The sequence below is a fragment of the Quercus lobata genome, chromosome 4, assembly GCF_001633185.2.
Source record: "Quercus lobata isolate SW786 chromosome 4, ValleyOak3.0 Primary Assembly, whole genome shotgun sequence".
Taxonomy (NCBI): domain Eukaryota; kingdom Viridiplantae; phylum Streptophyta; class Magnoliopsida; order Fagales; family Fagaceae; genus Quercus; species Quercus lobata.
The window spans coordinates 4,334,387-4,352,065 of NC_044907.1; the positions used below are offsets into that span (position 1 = coordinate 4,334,387).

Genomic DNA, 17,679 nt, shown 5'->3' on the forward strand with positions numbered 1-17,679 from the left:
TGTATGGTCCGGACAAGGTCAATGGCCAATAGTCCAGGCCACCAGGAGAGTGGGAACGCTTCCAACCACCCCAACGCTCACTAGTCAGCACCTATCATGCAACCGCCTTCCGTCCCACAAATACAAGAACTGACCCGGGAGATCAACCAAACGAGGCAACGTCATGAATGGTGCGTAGGAGGGCAAGCTTAGAGTCAAGAAGTTAGAGAAGGAAAAAATGTTATTCCCCTTTCATAGCTTCCATCAATAGTTATCCCCTGCCTTCCAAGTTCAAGATGCCTTCCTTGGATTCCTATGATGGAACACGTGACTCGTGTGATCACATTGCAACCTTCAAGACCACAATGCACCTTCAAGGAGTTCTGAATGAGATAATGTGTAGGGCCTTCCCAACCACCCTTAAGGGGCCAGCATGAGTGTGGATCAGTAAAATACCTTCGGATACTGTTGGTTCTTTCGAGGAGTTAAATAAGTTGTTCATCAACAACTTTATTGGAGGACAAAGGCATAAACGCTTCTAGTCCAACTTGTTGACTATAGAACAAGGAGAAAATGAGAGCTTGTGGTCCTTCATCACTCGCTTCAACAGGGAAGCCCTGATGGTAGACGAGATGGATGACACGTTGCTGTTGGTAGCCTTCCACAATGGAGTTAGTTCGAATGTATTCATCCATAAGCTTTATGATCAGGAACCACAAACCATGGCTGAACTCGTCCATTCAGCCCAAAACTTCATGAATGCAGAGGGTGCAATCATTGCCAAGAAAAGGAAGAGACCAGAGCGAATGGAAGTTGATCTCCCATGCCATCTTGACCAAGGCCCTCGTCCAAAGAAGGCCCGGATGGGAGAGAAGAAAAACAACAGGAAGGCAGGTTTGTCTTCAAGAAGGAGTCAGCACTACACGCTCTTGAATGTTCCACTTGATCAAGTGCTTATGCAAATCAAGGATTACCTATCCTTGAAATGGCTAGAGAAGATGAAGGGAGATCCTAATAAGCACAATAAGAACAAGTATTGCCGCTTCCACAGGGACCACGGGCATGACACGGACGAGTGCTATGTCTTAAAGTAGCAGATAGAGAATCTTATCAGGCATGGAAAGTTGAGGAATTTTCTTGGACAAGATCATAAAGACGAGAAGTTGAAAGGAAAGGTAGAAGAACCATCACGGCCCTCACTTGGAGAAATAAGAGTTATTGTAGGAGGAACTTCAACAGGGCAATCTTCCAAGTCAAGAAAGACATACCTGAAGGTGGCGCAGAATGTCCAACTCTCTGGACGACCACCAAGGACGAGGGGGGCAGGAGGAGAATGAAGAGCAACTTTGTCTTAACCTCGATCTAATAGACGAGGTAAGGATGGATGTAGAGCAGAGGACAGCAAGATATAAAAATCTTATGGCTAGACAATATGATGCAATGGTGAAACCTAGGTGTTTCAACATTGAGGACCTCGTCCTTAAAAGGGTCTCTTTGGCAACTAGAAACCCAGCTCATGGAAAACTGGGGCCTAACTGGGAAGGACCCTATAGGGTTGTCAATTGCAAAAGACAAGAATCATACTACTTGGAAGCCCTAGACGGACAGAAGCTAGAGCACCCTTGGAATGTTGAACATCTAAGAAGATAGTATCAGTGAACGAAGTTGGAGTTATGTGTTACTTCCCTCATTTTTATTTATGTTTATTGCTAGTACTACATGTTTTTAATATTTTAATTCCCTAAAAAGTGCATTAGTTTCCAACTTCTGCGCTGTTTATGGACGAAATTGTGATGGACGAAGTCATGGACTTTGTTTGTACATAAGTATTTTTAATTCCCCAAAGGCACTAGGTTCTAAGCATGTGCTATGCTTGTGGACGATGTTTATGTTGTGTATATACAGTTTGGATTCCCAATGTATATAATGTTGTGTGAATTCCTAATTTTCATGTTGTTTTCATTCAAACTAATCCACAAGAAGGCTAAAAGCCCAAGACGAGTAAAATCTCTGGACGCAGGGATGTAACGTCTATAAGCTTTCCTTAAAATAAGGATAAAGCAAAGAAAAATAAACCTAAGGTATATTCGTCTAATCAATGGACGAGGTAAAACCTAAGCTATATTTGTCTAACCAATGGACGAGGAAAAATATGCACGTAAAAATATTCAAAATCCATGGATGAATTTGACCAGCTAAACAATCCAATCTTTGGACGAGTAAATGCTGGCAACATCTTGCCCAAAGACGAGTAAAGGACCGTCCAGCCTATGGATGAGGGATAATGCAAGCTATAAGTCAAATCTATGGATGAATAAAGCTAGCAAAAGAAATACCATTCATAGACAAGTTATACTTGTAAAATTTAAAGAATGGTAAAAGTGTTGAACATAAAAAATTATTCTAACATGGACGAGCTAAATGCCTTCATGAGTGGACGGACCACACTTAAAAACCATAAAAAACGACATGGACGATGTAAACAGAGGAAATTCGTTCATATAGTTAAGACGAGATAAAATGTCTTATAAGTGGATGGACCACACTTAAAACCATAGAAATAACATGGACGATGTAAACAAGGGAAATTTCGTTCATACATAAAGCATATAACATATTCAACACCAAATGAAGAATGAAAATGGAAGTAAATATTCATTCATAAAACATAAAAAGGGTAGACGACCATCATCCAAAAACCCTTAAATTGTACATGCCAATGAAGGCAGTTGTATCTGTTATCATACATCCATACATTTGGACGAGAAGATTGTAATTAGATAAAACTTAAAATAAGCCCCCCCCAAAAAAAAAAAAGGGCACCATGAACAATATATAAAAACAAAGTTAAATTGAAGATTACTTTGATAAACCACTGAGAGCATCCCCAGACTTTGGATCATCCTTGGAAGGCTCAGTAGAGGCATCGTCCATGATATTTACATCCTCAGAGCTCGTCTGAAGCAAAGAACTCTCAGCAGAAATTGGAACCTTGAAGACATTAAAGTCCATCTTAGGATAGGCTTCCTTAACATCAAAGTGAAAGTCCTCGTAGCCAGCAGCATATTGCTCGTCCAGACGCCTAGTGAACTCGTCAGACATTTTGAAGGCTTCAATTGCTTCGTCCATTGCTTTCTCTAAGGACGAGGATAACTCGGCATTTTCCTTTAAGGTGACCAACACGAGTCTCCTTAAGCTCCTCAACTTGATTCCCCAGCTCCCTCTCTACTTCCAGAAGACAAGTAAGCTCCTCGCCAAGCCTGATCCTCTCCCTTTTTCAGACAAAGCTCGTCCTCCAACTCGTTCTTTTTTGCCAGAACCTTAACATCATCACTCAACTCCCTAGCTTGCTAGGACGTAGCATAAAACTTTTCCATTGCCTGACATAGGAATGGACGAGGAAGAGTTAAAAATTCTCTTTAAAAAAAAAAAATCAACAAAGAAAATGCATGGCCTTCGTCCAACACCAAGATAGGAGGAGCCTAAACAAGAGTTGAAGGATGAGTCTTGCGAGGAGGTCTACCAACAAAAGGATGAAGAGCTTCAGTCTGGATGGCTGAAGGAGGAACTTCAGAAGAGACCAAGTTCACAGCCAGTCCGTCCAGGTATGCCATCGCATCTTTGGATTTGGGGGCCTTGTACGAGGGGGTCATAGAAGGGGGCTTGTTAGTTCTGACCTTCTTCAGATGTCGACGACTAGTAAGGTTTCTAAGGTCCACATCAATGGAGATACCCTTCCTCTTCCAAGCATGAGGTTGGATGGTGGGGCTCTAGACGACCAAAGGAACTAGTTTGTCCTAGAGAACTTGGACTTCCTCCTCCTCAATCCCACTGGCAACATTCTTACCCTTGTTCTCCTTCATGGTGACTAGTCCTATATTGAAGAAAGCATGAAGAATTGGACGACTAAAAAAATAAAAAAAAAAAATTTTGAAAGACGACTCTTACTTCGATGAGTGGTCTCCTCGTGAATGATATTCTCCTTAGTGGGCTCAAGACGACGAAGCGTTGCCAAATTATGGAAGGACCTATCAAGATAACTGCGAGCTTTTTCTATAGTCGTCTAAGTGTGGACGAGTAACAACTGCATGGACGAGAAGAATTGTTAGATGAGGGAAAGAGCAAATGAAAAGATGAAGTAACTTCAAAGAAAACATACCCTCAGGACGAAGACGACCTAAAGCACTGGTAAAAGGAGGGAACAGAGTTCTATTTACATCAATTGGGTCCCCAGCCCAATTTCCAAAGACGAAGAAAAATTTCGTCTTCCGTAACCTATTAGAAGAACTACGACCCCTAATCAACTATAGATGACATTCTCCTACTCGTCTTGAGAAGGAGTCTTGGATGATTTAGCCCTCTTTGACGAGCTAGCTCTAGAACTGGAAGTTACCCTCCGCCTCATCTCTTCCTGGAAGACCTCCAAAGGAACTCCAAGAGCCCCAGACGAATAATGCTCGTCTTGGGAACTAAAGCTACTACTACTACTCTTGGTGCTACCGCTACTTCCATTGGACTCATCCTGATACTCGTCTATCGCTCTCACAGTACTACCACTAGATGAAGACATGATAGGAAAAATACAGAATTTTCTAAGGCAAACCTAAGGACGAAGAAAAAGAAGAAGTACCTGACGAAAGCCTAAGGACAAGGATGACTAGACAAGGCTCCTGGACGAGATGGCAGAGGAAAATATCAGAAAAATGAGAGGGCAAGAGAGAGATTGTACCAATTTATAAGCACCAAGTCAATGGGTTGATGTGGACCAACCAGAAGCTGACATGTGGCAATCTCCTCAGTAAACGAATCGACATAATACGTTGACCAATGAGATCATAACATGTAGCACAATCTGAGGTGTCAAAAATCGACAACAACAATGACACCACGTGGCATGCCAATTGACTAATGAAACATCGACACATGCCAAAAATGAACAATGAACAAGAATTTTGTTGCAGTGACTAAGACAACTCATGGACAAAGGGGGCAACTGATGGTGAACTAAAAATTGGACTATCTCCAGTTCGTCCATAGAGTCGTCCAAGACCAGAAGGGTCGTCCAAGACCCGGAAGGTCGTCCAAGACCAGAAGGGTCGTCTAAGACCCGGAAGGTCGTCCAAGACCCAGAGAGGTCGTCCATGATCAGAGAGGTCGTCCAAGACCAGAAAGGTCGTCCAAGACCCGGAGGGTCGTCCAAGACCGAAAGGTCGTCCAAGACCGAAGGGTCGTCCAAGACCAGAAGGGTTGTCCAAGACCAGAATGGTCGTCTAAGACCATAAGGGTCGTCCATGACCAGAAAGGTCGTCCAAGACCCGAAGGGTCCTCCAAGACCCAAAAGGTCGTCCATGACCAGAAAGGTCGTCCAAGACCCGGAGGATCGTCTAAGACCATAAGGGTCGTCCATGACCAGAAAGGTCGTCCAAGACCCGAAGGGTCGTCCAAGACCAGAGAGGTCGTCCAAGACCACAAGGGTCGTCCAAGACCAGAAAGGTCGTCCAAGACCAGAAAGGTCGTCTAAGACCAAAAGGGTCGTCCAAGATCAGAAGGGTCGTCCACGACCAGAAGGGTCGTCCAGGACCAGAAAGGTCATCCAAGACCATAAGGGTCATCTAGCTCACGAAGTGACCTAGACGATCTCCCAACACTTAGGAAAAATTCCGAAGATGGATTTGTCTACACCAGCTTGTAATTCAGACCACGCGTTACTATTTTATCTTCTTCATCGCTATGGCAGTTATAGAAGATAAGACTTCTTATTCTAATTGCTATAGTGGTTGTGGGAGTTGAGTCTGAATCTTCGGAATCTCCATGAATATTGGGGCGGTTACTAAACAAGTAACCGCTATAAGGCCTACTATATAAGGACTCATCCATGCAAAATAAAGGGGAGTTTTTTCACTATTACATAAAAGTTGGGAATTCCTGAATTTCCAAAAGACAAAGACTAACTTAAGCATCGGAGGGTTCTTGGTCGGTTCACCCCGGTCACCTTTGATCTTGTGTTTCTTTCTTTTCAGGCCTTCCAAGCAGCCATTAGCCCATTGAAGCCCGGAGCATTCAGCCTACTGATTTTCTATGCATCATCAAAGTTCATTCGTTAAAAATTATAATACTTACTTAGTATTATAAATTGATCATAAAAGTAATTTCTTATCAAATATTTCAAAATAAACTTATAGCATACACGCACATCAAGTGGGACATCAGCTGGATTTTACAAATAGAAGTGTTCAAATAAAAAATGGTTTTGATATGATTTGTGTAAAAAGTAATCTATATATATATATATATATAAAACCGAAGCCTTAGACCTCTCCACAATTTTCCACATCATCATTTTTTTAATTTGATTTTTTAACCAAAGCCTTAGACTACTCCACAATTTTCCACATTATCATTTTTTTATTTTTTTTTATTTTTATTTTTTAAAATATATATACTCTTTTCTCAAACCAAATACTATTCCCTTCTCTCTCACCCTCAGTTCTTCCAAGCAAACCCGATATAATTCAGAAACTAAACAGAACCTCTCCTCTCAACAAAACCGAAGCCAACACCTCCCCTTTCGACATTACTCACCAAACGCAGACCTCTACACTCTCTCAAACGCAGATCCAACTATTTCACAGAAAGCTTGCAAGGGCTACACTCTCTTAAACGCAGATCCAACTATTTCACAGAAAGCTTGCAAGGGCACGACGATGGGAGCCAACGTTTTCAATCTCCGATCCGACCCCATATCAGACCATTCTCTCTCCGTATCTCTGTATTAATCTATGAATAATCTCTTTTCATATTGTCTTTAATTAGGTTTCTCTGTCAATTTAAAGATTTCGTTTTTAATTAGGTTTTTCTGTCAATTTAGGGATTTCAATTCCTAACCCCCTTTTCTCTCTATTCTTTTTTAGCACATCTGATTTAGCTTAGCACGGGTTAGTGGAACATGAAAATTTGAATTTAGGTATGAACCATTTTTGTGGCTTGGAGGGGTTATAAAATCCCCTGTTAACTCTTTGATTAGCTGGGAAATAGATATATTATTATCCTTAGGGTTTATAAAATCAGTCATTCCAAAAGCTGTTCCCTTTGTTTTTTTTTTTTTCCTCTCATTTGTATCAATGCCAATTATCTTTGCTGCCCCTTGCACTCTCGCCCCCTGTATGACCTGCAATTTTCAATGATATACGTCTTAACACAACTGCAGGTATTGTTTTATCAAATTTTATTGTTTCTCTTTCTCCTAATCTCCTATTAAGTTATGCATTAAACTATGAACTTTGATAGTTTTAGCGATGTGTAATGAAGCATTGAAATTGATTCAGAGATTTAATTGATTTTTAAAAATTATGTGTCCTGTTTTATTCAAGTCCAATTTCTTTGTTATATTTGTTCCCTTTAAGAACAAAGAATGGTTTTGGGAACTATTAATAGCATATTGATACTAATTAATTTATCTAAGAACACATACTTTGTACCTTACAGATGTCGATTGAATTAATAAATATGGTTTTATGTCTATGGAAGCTTCAGAATGATGAGGAAGGCTACTTCGTAATCAATGATATATGTCTTAACACAACTGCAGGTATTGTTTTATCAAATTTTATTGTTTCTCTTTCTCCTAATCTCCTATTAAGTTATGCATTAAACTATGAACTTTGATAGTTTTAGTGATGTGTAATGAAGCATTGAAATTGATTCAGAGATTTAATTGATTTTTAAAAATTATGTGTCCTATTTTATTCAAGTCCAATTTCTTTGTTATATTTGTTCCCTTTAAGAACAAAGAATGGTTTTGGGAACTATTAATGGCATATTGATACTAATTAATTTATCTAAGAACACATACTTTGTACCTTACAGATGTCAATTGAATTAATAAATATGGTTTTATGTCTATGGAAGCTTCAGAATGGCTTTTCCGATTAGTTTACTACTGTGTTAATGGAACAAAATGAAGGCATTCTTGTGCTTCATTTTGAAACACTATATGTTTTCTGTGTTTTCTTTATTTCAGAATTTCTTTCTTTTTTGGTTTTCAAGAAACATAGGTCTCTTCTCACAAAAGCCTGCAACAGGAAGTCTTCCCTGCACAGATTCTAATATGTTCTTCTCTTTTCTTTTTAAATTTTCTTTTTGGAATTTGTTTGCTCAATTAATCCAATTTATAACCCTCTTAACACATTATTATTCTCAACTTTATCCCCATCATCTACAGGGTTTTTGGTTTGAATTTGTTGTTGATTCAAACCCTATATGTAAATCAAAAGGAAATGCAAATTGTTTGATGAATTACATTATTTTTTTGTTCTTTTTCCACAATTTGATTTTGTACAATGTCCCCTTTTCAGGTTTAATAAGTGGACATATATACTCTATGCTTACTCAAATTTGCATATGCATTGTATAAAAAAGGTATAATATACTCTCTTCTATTTTTGCACTGTCTCTTCAAGACCGTGGGTTCTCCCAATGGCTACTCTATTTTATAAAATTAAGATTAAAAAACAGAAAAATAAATTACATAATTATGACAATAATTAAAGAAAAGAAGCTATTGAAGATCAATATTAAACTCAAGTTCTCACTTGAAGTGAAGCTACAACCTACATTAGGAGTTCAAAATGCTTTATTGTGCACAAAGGCCTTAAGAATTGGATTTGTTAGGACTAAGGAGGGGTTATTTAAAATATGATGATATGACCTTCTTGGCTAATTAGCATTAGCAAGAGGACTATTTTCTTCATATTCAAGTTGTAGCTTATCATGTAAAATTATACATGATGGTCCCTTCTTAGGCTTACACCATGAAATTTCTATCCCAAAAACTATATGTTTTAGTTTTACCTAAGAATGATATGATATTCTTTTTCATTTCCATCAAATTTGATAATAGTTTTCCCTCTCATCATATCTTGAATCTCTAGGAGAATATATCTCTTTCCAATTTACAATAGATTATAATATGCAGGGTTTAGAGAATGTATAACAACTTCATTATTGCAGCTTATGAATTTTAAGGAGAAAGATGGCTTTTCATTTTGATTGGTGATGAACTAGACTAATTATACTACACACCAGTGGCATGGAATCTTTAAGGTTAGTTTTACTTTGGAATATTTATTTTGTTTATTCTCTTTTTAACAAAAAGGAATATCACATTGATGTTTCCCCTTTTTTGATTGAGAGAGTTTAGCTTAAGGTTGGCTAACTTTTATTCATTTGATAGTTAAGGTGAAAAGGGTTGCATTGGTGAGTTTCTTTTGTATTTCTCTTGCCTTTCAAAGGGCACGAGACTGAGGATGTATACTTTTATAATGCCTGGTCTACATGAGATGGAGTTTCTACTAATGAACAATTAGATGCTTGCAGTGCACACAAGACTGAGACAGGGCTGATGAATAACATTATATGTAATAACATTATAACCTTAGTTCACCAAGTTCAAGGTCCTCAATGTTTTTCTTTTAATATGTTTTATTTATTTATTTAAATGGATGTAGTTTATATAAAGATATGTTAAGTATTCTTGTGTTTGCATGTTGTGCTCCCTTTCTACTGTTTACTAATTGCACCATATATGACTTTTCAAATGATAGTCCTAAATGTGATTTTTTAAGCAACATTGATGATGACAAGAAAGGAATAAACAACTAGGATTACCAGGATTTTGCAAATAGACTGGATAATAGAAGGGATTATGTTAAAAAAAATGATAGAGACCTTAAAGTCCATGAAAGAAAGGATGCAATTGATAATAGACATAGGATGCCTACCAATAGTTTGAGGTTGTTAACTAAAAGTACAAATAAGTTATACAAAGTTAGATGTTTTTAACTTCGTACTTGGGTAGAACAACGCAATCAAACTTCTCATATTGGTATAGTGTTTTAAGAGATTTGAACTTCTATAAATACTCATGTATTATTTAACATTCTTAAAAATAAATAAATAACACTATTTTAAAACTTAGTTATTAATTTTCCCGTGCATCGCACGGGTTAGCGACTAGTTTACCTAAATCGGAAGTAATTGTAGCAAAAGGAAAAAAAAAAAAGATTTAGATGTAGAAAACCGGCGCGGGGGGGGGGGGGGGGGGGGAAGAGGTTTAACAACACTACTCTTAAAATAAGACTGAGATCTTCAAGGAAAAGCATCATCTCTAGTTGAAATAAATTAATTTCATAATTTGAATTAAATTCTAAAATATGAAAGTATATATAGACAGCCATGTTACGTGGTAGTCTATACACTATTATTAGATAAAATCAAATTACTTTCTTTCAAAGAATCTCATTTATTGATAAAAGCTTCATTCGTAAAGCTGGAGTTATGACTTCAGTTAAAGTATTGACTTTATTCTAAACGGAAGCCAATAACTAATCGTCCCATTTTACAGGCTTGTGTGAACTGAGGAGCTTCCGAGAGATACACCTCTTCGACAATCATCTTGAAGGGGTTTTGCCTTCATGTGTGGCAAACTGGACATCACTTCGCTTTTTTGATCTCTCTTACAATCACTTCAGTGGGAATGTCCAATCCTTATCTGATCTGAGATCACTTGAGTTCCTATCCTTGTCATATAATGAATTCTTGAACCCAATCACCTTCTCCTCCTTTTTTAACCTCTCAAATCTCAAGTTCCTCTTAAGTGATAACAACAAAATTGCTTTTGAAACAGACTCTCATACCAGGGTTCCAACCTTCCAATTAAGGCTTTTCAAGTTGTCAAGGTGTTCATTTAATGGACTCAATACAACGCTTCCCACATTCCTTCATTACCAATATGATTTGCGAGAAATTGATCTCTCCCACAACAATTTGAGTGGGAAGTTCCCCACTTGGTTGTTAGAGAACAATACAAGATTGGAGGTTCTTATTTTAAGAAATAACTCTTTCACAGGGTCTTTCCTGGTGCCATATCATCATCTCCATCCCAACATTAAGGAGATAGATATTTCAGGTAATTACTTACAAGGTCCAATTCCTACCAACTTCGGTTTGACTTTTCCAATTTTAGAGTATTTAAACGTCTCTAAAAATGCATTTGAAGGTAGCATTCCTTCTTCTTTTGGGAATTTGGTTTCTTTGTGGGGTTTAGACTTGTCTAAAAATAATTTATCAGGAACAATGCCAGTGCATTTCACAATGGGTTGCTACTCCGTATATCTTCTCAAATTGTCATATAATAATTTCAGTGGCCAAATATTTCCTTCCAATTTTAATTTGACTAAATTGGAATATTTATATTTGGACAACAATCACTTCTCAGGAAAGATCCCAAATAGCATCTCACTGATGATTAATGGTGACACAATTGATTTTAGTAATAACAATTTGTTAGGCATGCTTCCAATGTGGATGGGGAACATGTCATATTTAACGACAATTGTTATGGCCAATAATCAACTGGAAGGTCCTATTCCAATCGAGTTTTGCAAACTCATCAATCTTGAATTTTTTGACCTCTTAAATAACAATTTGTCTGGCTTTGTTCCAGCTTGCTTCAATTCGTCAAGTATCAAGTTCTTTCATCTGAATAAAAAATTGTTTAGTGGTCCAATTCCAAATGTATTCCAAAACAACTCCGAATTGGTTACATTAAATCTTCGAGAGAACTACCTAAATGGAAGCATTCCTGATTGGATAGGGAGTGTCTCATCATTGAGCATTCTCCTTTCGGGAGCAAATCATTTAGAAGGTAGGATTCCAATTCAACTCTGCCTTTTGCAAAAGTTAAGCTTGTTGGATCTTTCCTACAATAAACTTTTTGGTCCAATACCCCATTGCTTAAGTAATTTTACATTTAAGGCATCAGATTATGGTCGTTCTATTTTAGGAGGTCCTGAAGACTTTTTTTTTAGTCGTGTTAATCCAATAAGATGGGCATATATCCAATGACATGGGACAGATATGCGTATCAAGGGCCAATAATTGAAACCGCTGCTCATGTGGATTCGAAACAAGAGGTGGAGTTCAGAACAAAGACTAAAACTTACTCCTACAAGGGAGACATTCTGAACTACATGTCTGGAGTTGACCTCTCATGCAACAGGTTAGCAGGTGAAATACCGCCCGAACTTGGAAAGATAAGCAACAACTTACATGCAATGAACTTGTCGCACAACAACTTAACAGGACCAATTCCCACATCAATCTCAAACCTGAAGCAAATGGAGAGCTTGGATCTTTCCTACAATAATTTAAATGGTACAATCCCTCCTCAATTGACTGAAATGACCTCTTTGGAAGTCTTCAGTGTGGCACACAACAACTTATCAGGTACAACCCCAGATAGAAAAAATCAATTCATTACTTTTGATGAAAGCAGTTATGAGGGGAACCCTCTCTTGTGTGGACCTCCATTGCATAATGATTGCACCAAAATTGGACCACCATTTACAACACCAGTGGAATATAAGGAGGAAGAAGGTGGTAGTTTCATGGACATGAGTGTCTTCTACATAAGTTTTGTGGTGGCTTACATAACGATATTGTTGGGAATTGTTGCAGTTCTTTACATAAATCCTTATTGGCGTAGGGCATGGTTTAACCTCATTGAAGTGTGCATTGACACTTGCTACTGTTTTGTTGTGGTTCATTACCATAAATTGTTCAAGTTTAGGCTTGCATAGCCGTGCATTTTACATGTACGTGTGTCTCTTCTTGTTGGATTCTGAATCCAAACTTTGAATTTTTAATACGGTGTTGTGTAAGGCTTGTATTTTGTTCTGTAAATCAAATTGATCGACAAATTTTTTTTTTTTTTTTCACTTTTTTATACTAAAATATATGAGTGGTAGATTTTAGAAATATATTGTATTAAATGTATGGGTAAAATATGTATTTAGTCTTTATCCTTTACACCATATTTCAATTTAGTCTCTAACTTTAGCTTATTGGTTCCAATTTGAACTTACCACTGGAATTACTTTTTTGCCCTATCAATAACAACCCATAACAATTTGCCACTTAGGATTTGTTGTAAAAGTGTTATGAAAATTTTATAGACATAGCATTTCCCATAACAAAAATACATAAATAAAAAAATCAACTCAAATATATTTATGATAAACTACGTATTTGGTCCCTATCCTTTACATAGGCAAATAGCCAAAATAAAAAGTTAGTTTATTGTCACATTAATGGAAACTAATTTTAGTTTGACTGTTTGCCATGTCAACAATTTCCATTCAAAAGATAACAACATGAACTAAATTGACACGAAATTGAAAGGTTAGGGGCCAAATTGACACTATTGGAAGGTTGGAGACCAAATTAAATATGATGTAAAAGATAGAGACCGAATATATAGTTTATCCTAAATATATTTGAATTTTGCCGTATAGATTCATACATCTTAAGTAAACTGCAACTACTAGACTTGAGTTGGAACAATTTTAGTGCACGAATTCTTGTGTCATCAACTACCTTTCCATCGTTGAAGACATTAGATCTCTCGTATAACAATTTGAAAGAATCGTTTACTACTAAAGATAAGTTATACCATTAAATTAACATCAAGGCGGTGGTATTTTGCGTTTTCTTTTTGCCACCGGTATAATTATAGAAAAGCATAAGCCACAACAAACCTGTTTTAATATTTATTATCAAATTTCTTGAAATTCAATGAAACTAAACTAGATTTAACAGAAATATAGGTGGGGGGCTTTGACTTATTGTACAACCATGGACGAGGACAGACTAATTGTAACTATGGTAAATGAAAATTTATATATGAAAGAAGCCAAAAACCAATTAAGAAGATAAACAATGCCAACCTATAATCACAAATTAAAAACTTAAATTTTGTCAACCAACCTTCCTTTTATGTTACAAAAGAAGTATTTTTCGAAGAGACATTATGAAACATCTATAGAAAAGTGAGAAACAATTAAATTGATTATCTTTTTATTTTTTTTTAAATGCAATTCAATTAATTTTCAGATTAACATTAGATCGAGTGTAAATTCAGATAAATGCAACATACCGGCACAATTTCCCCGTGCAACTGACCTTGCCTAAACCTTTACAGTACATTTTTCTGGTTTGACTCCAGGGGCAACACCACGTCCACCATACCACAAGGTTCACATGGCACATTATTTTGAAATGTGCTTCCTTAGAAGGCCCAAATCCTGAACTAGGCCCAGTAGCAATGTCTTACGACCCAAAGGAAGGTTGGGTGTCTGAGAAGCTCGGCCCAAACAGCAAGCACTAGAAAAGGCTTGCGAGAGAAGTGAAGGAGAAAGGGCCTTGTACAAAGGAGAGTCCAGCAAGTCAGAAAAGAGAGGGCCCAACGCCCCTTCAAGAGCTTGATCCTAATGCCCTCAGTAAGAAGAAAAGGAAAGGGAAGTCAAAGGTGAGCAATATTTCTGTGCAACATAAACATATGGATGGCGATGAGGCGGTGGCTGCGATGCAGCCCTGCCGAGCCCAATGAGTGTTCTCGCCTGGAACTGCCGGGGACTGGGGTCCTCCCTGGCGGTTCGTGTCATCACCGATGAGGTGAAATCCAAAGACCCAACTCTGGTTTTCTTAGCTGAAACGAAGGCAAGTGTGAATCGGATCAAGGGGATTCAGCGAAAAACAGAGTACACTCAAGGAATAATTGTGCCTAGTGATGGTCGGAGCGGCGGTTTAGCGCTACTGTGGAGAGAAGGCACTGATGTGAGGCTCAAGAGCTGCTCCAACTCCCATATCGACGTCGTAGTCCATGGGGTTGTCTCATCCGAACCATGGCGGGCGACCGGTTTTTACGGTCATCCTGAAGCTAGTAAAAGAAATATGTCTTGGCAGCTCCTAGAAGCGCTCCATGCGCAATGCAACATGCCATGGGTGGTATTCGGGGACTTCAACGAAATCTTGCATCCGGGAGAGAAATTAGGTGGCGCAGACAGAGAAGCAAAGCAGATGGAGGCGTTTGGTGACTGCCTAGATCGATGTGGGTTAGCTGATCTGGGTTTCTTGGGGCAAAAGTACACTTGGTGTAACGGCAGGCATGGAGACCAAAGGACGAAATTGAGGCTTGACCGTGTGGTGGCAAATGGGGATTGGATGGAGAGGTTTGTTGATGCTAAACTTTTTCATGTCTCAATGCCTATCTCGGACCACTGCTTGCTGAGTCTAAGATTAAGCAAGGAACAAAGGCGAAAACGGGCCAAGAAGAGATTTATGTTCGAAGCCATGTGGACTAGGGATGACAAATGTAGAGAAGTTGTGGAGGCGGCATGGGATCCAGGTAGAGGGGATCCAAATTTCCAGATAACTGATCGGATTAAGAGGTGCCAAGAGCAACTCCAACGGTGGAATTGGAAGGAGTTTGGCAATGTGGGGCATGCTATAAAGCAGAAAAGGGAGCGGCTCCAACACCTCGAAGCCTTAAATAGCCTCCATGATAGAGCGGATGAGATTCAAAATCTGAAGAAGGAGATTAACGAAACTCTGTCGAGGGAGGAGGTGATGTGGGCCCAGAGATCAAGGGCTTTGTGGATGAAGTGGGGTGACCGCAACACGAAATTTTTTCATGCTACCGCCAACCAAAGACGTCGGAGGAATAGCATAACGGGGCTGGTGGATTCCAATGGCATATGGCAAGAGGATCCGAGTGCAATGGAGGGTATTATCCTGGATTATTTTGAAAATATTTTCAGGTCTAATAACCCTTCAAGCTTCGATGCATGTGTTCGTACCATTACTCCTAAAGTTACTTCAGAAATGAATGCTGCTCTGTGTGCTGAGTTCTGTGCTTCTGAAGTGTGGAATGCTCTTCACCAAATGCATCCAACAAAGGCTCCTGGCCCTGATGGTATGTCCCCTATCTTTTTCCAGAAATATTGGGATGTTGTCGGTGTTAATGTGATTGACTGTGTGTTGGACATTCTCAATACTGGTGTTATGCCTTGTGGTGTGAATGAAACTTATATTTGTCTAATTCCTAAAACTAAAGCCCCCCGTAAAATTTCTGAGTATAGACCTATTAGTTTGTGTAACGTTATTTACAAAATTGTATCTAAAATTCTTGCTAATCGCCTGAAAAGGATTCTTACTGAGGTCATTGATGAGTCCCAAAGTGCTTTTGTCCCGGGGCGTCTCATAACTGATAATGTGCTAGTGGCTTTCGAGACTATGCACTGCATTGATGGGAGGAAAAAAGGAAAGGAAGCTCTGATGGCCTTGAAGCTCGATATGAGCAAGGCTTATGACAGAGTGGAATGGCAATTCTTGGAGATGATAATGCGGAAGTTGGGTTTCCATGAGAAATGGATATCCCTAATGATGATGTGCATTTCTACAGTCTCTTACTCGGTTCTTATAAACGGGGAGGCTAAAGGCAAGATTATTCCATCACGGGGGCTTAGACAGGGTGATCCAATATCTCCCTATTTATTTTTGTTGTGCACTGAGGGGCTGTCTGCCAGGTTGAAAAAGGAAGAGATTGTGGGTAACATCAAGGGGGTTTCAGTTAGGAGGGGGGCACCACAAATTTCCCATCTTTTCTTTGCCGATGACAGCATAATCTTCTGTAGAGCGACAGTGGAGGAGGGTAAAAGGGTTCTTAATGTGCTGGAAGAATATGAGGCTGAATCGGGGCAAAAGTTGAATAAGGAAAAGACCTCATTATTTTTCAGCAAAAATACATGTCGGGATGTCCAGGCCCAAGTGAAACAGTTATTTGGGGCCCAGATTATTCAGCACCACGAGAAGTACCTTGGGCTGCCTCCGCTTGTGGGGAAAGGAAAAAGGAAGGCCTTTAGTCGTATCAAAGATCAAGTTGGGAGAAAAATAGCCAGATGGAAGGGTCGTTTGCTCTCAAATGCGGGTAGAGAGATTCTTATCAAAGCGGTAGCTCAAGCAACTCCTACCTATACCATGAGCTGCTTTAAACTACCAGACACGCTTTGTAAGGAACTTAATGCCATGATGAGCAAATTCTGGTGGGGGCAAAAAGACAAAGAAAGGAAGTTGGCGTGGATTGCGTGGGAAAAGCTTTGCACATCCAAAGAGGAAGGGGGTATGGGCTTTAGAGACCTCAAAGCGTTTAATCTTGCTCTTCTTGCCAAGCAAGGGTGGCGAATTCAACAAAACCCAAATACCTTAGTCCATAAGGTGCTCAAAGCTAAGTACTTTGCTGGTTCTAATTTCAAGGAAGCCCAATTAGGCCGTAGACATATGTGTGGCGAAGTCTAATGGCTGCAAAGGATATTGTGGGGAATGGAGCTAGATGGGTTGTAGGTAATGGAGAGAATGTGAAGATTTGGGAGGATAGATGGATCCCTACCCCGGATTCTTTCTTGGTGGTAAGCCCTAAAGTCCCTCTTGAATCCGATATGGTTGCATGCCTCATTGACAAAGAGTCTAGATCTTGGGACATAGATAAGGTAAGGAGAGTTTTCTTGCCTCATGAAGCAGATGTGATTCTGGGAATGACAGTGAGCTCTCGGCCAGTTGAAGATTCTGTGATATGGGCATGGACCAAAAATGACAAATTCTCAGTGAAAAGTGCTTATAGGGTAGCTCAAAAGTGGCTAAAAACCCAAAACCACAAAGTGGATAGGGGAAGTACTTCAGACAACACGCAGATGTGTGCATTATGGAGGCTGGTTTGGAGTCTAAACTGTCCAAACAAGCTGAAACAGTTCATGTGGCGCTCATGTAGGAATATTCTTCCAACAAAACATCGATTAAAATCAAGGG

At 39.0% G+C, this 17,679-nt stretch overlaps 1 long non-coding RNA gene across 3 annotated transcripts; it reads left to right on the forward strand.

Annotated features, from left to right (window-relative positions):
• The first annotated feature begins 6,467 nt into the window (after window positions 1-6,467).
• Window positions 6,468-9,468, forward strand: LOC115988086. Of its 3 annotated transcripts, none has more exons than XR_004091313.1 (5): window positions 6,468-7,186; window positions 7,465-7,567; window positions 8,334-8,397; window positions 8,989-9,081; window positions 9,212-9,468. It is a non-coding gene; the product is annotated as an uncharacterized LOC115988086 (long non-coding RNA). The 3 variants fall into 3 exon arrangements; XR_004091315.1 differs by having other exon boundaries at window positions 7,507-7,567; XR_004091314.1 differs by having other exon boundaries at window positions 7,513-7,567.
• Window positions 9,469-17,679: the final 8,211 nt, after the last annotated feature.